The sequence below is a fragment of the Quercus lobata genome, chromosome 4, assembly GCF_001633185.2.
Source record: "Quercus lobata isolate SW786 chromosome 4, ValleyOak3.0 Primary Assembly, whole genome shotgun sequence".
In the NCBI taxonomy this organism is placed as follows: Eukaryota; Viridiplantae; Streptophyta; class Magnoliopsida; order Fagales; family Fagaceae; genus Quercus; species Quercus lobata.
Window position 1 is genome coordinate 25,985,214 of NC_044907.1, and position 5,643 is coordinate 25,990,856.

Sequence of the window (5,643 nt, forward strand, 5' to 3'; positions counted from 1 at the left end):
CGTACCACTGGGTAATGTGACAAACTAAGTTTCATATAATTTGATGGAAACTATGGTTATTGTAAGTAGATGAATGTTTATAGAGAAAATTTCGAGAGGGTATTTCACCTTATTCTAGGATTTGTGGTATGATTTCTTCCAAGCTTCATAAAATCTTTATTTGGTCTTTATTTCTTGTACTAGTAGCAGTGATTTTGATTTGCCTGATTCTTACTATTATTAATTTTTACTTCCCATATATGATACACGCTCTCTGTTTTGCCAATGTTATTCATGGATATGAAATTCCTTGGTAATTTTTCTTTGGGTCCTAATCTTATCCCTTTTCATATACTCATCTAATCACATTTTAATTCATTTTAATTCTTAGAGGGTCAGTTGTAATAACTCAAGCTGGTAACTCCATAACCAAGAGAAATAGAGAAATATTATTGTTATTTCTTTGTCTTTGCCAACTTAATGATTGAAAATCATTGGTTGTAAAATTGTAAAACCAGTTATAGCTTTACAGGAAGCTCACAATTTCATTTTAACTTCTTGTCGTGTCAATGGGGACATAAGGTTGTAATTAACTCAAAAAATATGGATTTCAATTAGCTTAACTAATAAAGTCTCTGATGGTTGTATAAGAGATTTGGGGTTCATTCTCGCCTACACCAAAAACTGATTGGTATCTTAGTCTGATGATAAAGAACTATCAATATATTATGCACTCAATATATCCATCTTCTTTCTCACAATGAGAATACCCCGTATAACTTTGGGATTTGTACATTAAACGTTATAAGAATGAGAATCAGAGAATACATATATCCTTTTTCTCACAATGTGCATACCCCATAAAACTTTGGGATCTATACATCAAACAATATAAGAATGAGAATACATAAATCCCGTGTAGAGGAAAATCATTGCAACTTGAGGGATGACAATATCTAAAACTTTAAGCCTTGGAAGGGTGAATTGACAATGTTACAAGCTCCTCAAGTGAAGTAGTCACATGCACTTAACTGTTCTGATTTTTGAGTGAGGAAGGGCTATGCTCTTGAACTAGAAGGGGAGAGAAGATCTGTCTGAGAGGAGACAAAATTGTAAATTGGAGCAGAAAAGTCACCTTTTAACACATACCTAACATAACAGAAAGATTCTTTCAAAATAAAGGATAGACCCAAACAATTGTATTGCATATAATCACTTTTAGAATAAGAATTTGTAGTTTAGTTCACTGAAGATATGAATTTTCTAAAAATTTACCAAATGGTACATAAATCCTTTAGCAACCAACCAACCAAAAAGTGGGGCAAAGCTACAAAAGCGGACAACGAGGACTTCACAAACACGATATAATTCATAAGACATTTAATATGGGACAAAGAAGTTGGAGCTTAGGTCCACAACATGTATCAAACTGCACATCCTCTTGACTATGGTTGTGACTGCGTTGCAAATGCATTGATAGACTTAAGATTGACATCAACCATGTCTTCTTGATTGGTCAAAAAAAGTGTTTCCATTCCAGGTAAGGCTGCTGCAATCTTTCTAAAAAGTTCCTGACAAGGGATTGATAACGAAAACTAAGTTGCATGACTATGAGGTTTTTAGAAATACAAAAACAATAAGATCTTTTGCTATCATTGTGTTAATCAGATTATGGCAACATAAATAATTGATCAGACATGAAATATTTTAGGAGACCAGAAATTCAGCTAAGCATGAAATAGCTGTTGTAACCATCGAGTATGTATGAACTCTTGTCATCTAGATATTCTCCTTTATTCAGAAGAGACCAATAAAAGAATTTTACACTTTGAAAGAGAAAAATAGCAGAATCATTGATGGTCAGATCATTAGCATGATTCACTAAAACCTTTTCCTTTCTGAAAATGAAGTCTGTAGTGTTTGGAGTGAGCCCAAACAAAATCATGTGCATTTACATTTTATCAACAAGCCTTTAACATTTGTATATTTTGCTATCCAAGTAGAGGAAACTAATTGCTTACCTTAATATTAAAGTTGACCTTGGCACTAGTTTCAATAGACAAAACATTCAGGTCGTGATTGCTCTAGCTTCTCCTTCCTCTATAGAAACTTGCCTGCCCAAACCATTCACATGATGCCAAGGTCATAAGCTCAAAAGATTGCACCAGAGATCAACATGGTGAGTCATTATGAGATTCACTAACAATGTTCTGTGATCACCTTGCCTTAGAATCATCTAGATAATTCTACTAAATATGAGATGCAAAACCCCAAATAGCCAAAAGCATAGCAATTTCCTTGATGCCATTCATCTTATCATGGAAGACTATCATGAAAGCAATAGGAGTAATAGCCAAAGAAGCTGTACTGATAGAGATGATACAATTACAAATTAAGTCCACAATAGTACAACACCAACAGAACAAACCTACCAAGCCACAGTTGTCCAAACTAAGGTCATAACATAAGAAACTCTTCCTCCACCAAAACCTACCATTTCCATACAAAAAGTCTTCCATTTCCCACAATAGAAACACAAGTGGCAACAAGTGCCGTACAGATTTGCATTTCCAGAACCACTAAATATGTTTCCCTATTCAAAACCTTTTGGAAGGGAAAATGCATCAGGGACAGGGAAAGTGAGTGAAGTGCAAAAGCTCTAAGGGTATAAAGGAAACCAATTATATTTTGCCACTTAGAAACTCCTGATGGTCCATCAGAGTCATCATTGACTACAATCAGGGAAGATGAAAATGAGAGGACAACCAAAGTTAAGAATTAAAGCAGTGAACTTCTTAGAACTGATTAAGTATGAGAAAACTGCATTAAAAGCTGTTTGTGTTGCACATGAGGGAGTAAGTAGAGGCAGGGACAGAATACATCATGTTGTTCTATCAACAAAAACAAAACAAAAAAATAAAAACAAAAAAGGAATACATCATGTTATCAATTGCTATGAGCACTCTAAGAGAGAAGTAGATCAAGGCAAGAATTTTAAAAGAGTGTGGGGCTGAAGAAGTTGAAGGCTTCTTGAAGGAAGGAATAAGAAAGAATGGGATCAAAAGTATTGGGAAGGCAGCAGTTTGGACAACAGTAGCCATCCATTACTATTTCCACCTTGGTCATAATTAAACCTCTGAAGAAGAACAGCAGCAGCTTGACCCATAATGAGAAAGAAAATGTTTCAACTAAAGTGGCAAATTGCACAACATGGGACTGAGTTTCAGACTTAGATTTAAGCAAGTATACCCAAGTACATCTGGAATAATCATCCACAATTGTAAGAAAGAATTTTAAAACATCAGTGGTAGGAATGGAGAAGAGTCCCCACAAATTAGTGTATGAGTTCAAAACAAGCATGAGAAACACTAGTACTGGAACGAAAAGGAAGCCTTTTTTGCTTAGCAATTGGACCAATCATACAGAGATCATCTTTATTGCTATTTAAAACAGGAAGCACCTTATTAAGAAGGGCTAATTTCTCATTAGAGGGATGACCTAAACAATAGTGCCAAGCATTAAATGGACATGTATGTATAGAAGAAACAACTGATTTGAACATATCTGATTTGAAGTCTTGCTGCAGGAAGTAGAGACCACCATGTTCTTTACCCAGACCAATCATGCTCCAATGAGTAAGGTCCTGGATAAAGCACAGGTTAGAAATGAAGACGAAGCAGCAGAATAAAGATTTTAAAAGGTGACTAATGGAAATCAAGTTGAAAACTAAAACAAGGTACACAAAGTACACCAGTCAAGATGAGAGTTTCACTGAGTTTAACTGTGCCTATATGAGTTACTAATGCTGTTTCCAAAATAGGTAAATGAGCAACAGTATTGATGACAAAAGTAATGGTGGTAAGATGAGGGATTGAATGGACTATATGATCAGTTGCTCGTGTCCAAGATCCAATCTTTAGATGCAAAAGCTTGTCTATCAACAATACTGGCTGAAAAAATGGAATGTTTGGAATCTATGCTAGAAGGAGTAGAAGGGGAAATGGTATTACCTGTGAAATTGTTAATGAAATGGGAAGTAGTACCACCAGACTGAAATTGAGCACCAGAATTCATCATAGTAGATTCATAATCAGAAGAAGTTTAATATGCAGAATTGGTTCAATCAGTGATTGACTAAGACTTCATAAAGCTCAGAAGTTGCTCACATTGAGCTTGTGTAATAGGACATTGAGAAAGATGAAGCCCTATCATTCACCACTGGAACTAGAGGAGCAGATGGTGTGCTTGAAGAACCACCATTGGAGGAAGAATTGAAAGGAGGAGGTGAAGTGTAAACATTGTTAGCTGCAAGTACAAGCACACTTACAGGCTTGAAAATTGATTAACTGTTCTGAAAGAGACTTGAACCTGTAAGTCTCAATTGAGAGCTGGCCTTCTGTCAAAGATGATAATTCCCTTTGAAGCACAAAAATCCTTAGAGCATTGCCTGAGAAAACCTATCTCACAAATTAAGCCACACTTCTTTGACATTGTTAGTGTACATTAGACTTGAAGCAATTTCTCTTGAGATGGAATTGATGATCAATGAAAGAATTGTCATATTGCATTTCGTCCAAGAGATGTACTCTATTGAAGAAGCATCAGGAATGGCTATAGTTCCATTCAGAAAACCAATCTTGTTCTTCGCTGTTAGAGATAAAATCATAGCTCTTGACTAAATTTGATAATTCTCAGCACCAGTTTTTGGTTAAGAAACCAATTGACTACCTAGAACATCGCTACTGCACAGAAAGAATGGATTAAGAGATGGATCTTCCATTCTTGCAAAAGCTTGACCAATAGAAGAAGAAGAATTTGTAGTGATTGGATTGGTGGAATTTTCAGTGGAAGCCATTGATCAGCTTAGAGCTCTGATACCATGTTAAGAATTTCACTCACTCACTCAGAAGCAACAAGCTAAATAAAATGGAAGTCTTATTGATGAAAAATGAGAAAAATGAAATCAGTCCCCAAATAATTAGAGAGGCACTAGCTAACGAACTATACGTATTTACAGGAACAAATGAATTAATTACACGTGGATTATCTTAACAGCTAGTTAACAAACTGTAACTAATAGCACGTGATTCATTAAGTACATTATCATTAACTAATTGAAATGGATTCACTTCTTGTCTGGACTTCTTTAAGTCTTAGCACCAGTTTTAACAAATACATACTAAATCGTGAATACACAGACATGCACACAAATGAAATCTAGAACAATAGAGAATGACATGACAGAAACAGAAACAGAAACAAAGGCGTGGTAAGAATTGATGGTCAAGAGATACCAAAGAGCAACAACTTTTAATATCTTGGATCATTAATTCATAAAGATTGAGAGACTGTAGAGGATGTGAATCATCAGAAGAGAGAGAGAAAGAGAGAGAGAGAGAGAGAGAGAGGAAAAAAGAAAAAAGAAAAAAAGATTAGTTACCATAATTAAAAAGAGTATAAGGACATTCAAACCCCTTCCCCAAGAAAAAAGGGAAAAAAAGAAATCCTAATTTTGCTTCTTTTTATTTATTATTTTTTTTTTATAGTAATGGAAATAATTAAGATGAAGACAAAGACTCTCTCTCTCTCTCTCTCTCTCTCTCTCAATAACGTACTTTATGATGGAATTAAATCAAAGAAGCATACAAGTAGTAGACTTAAAAA

General features: G+C 34.9%; 1 pseudogene; it reads right to left on the reverse strand.

Moving 5' to 3' along the window:
- Positions 1–1,176: 1,176 nt before the first annotated feature.
- Positions 1,177–3,163, reverse strand: LOC115984388 (annotated as a pseudogene).
- Between the last annotated feature and the right edge of the window lie 2,480 nt (positions 3,164–5,643).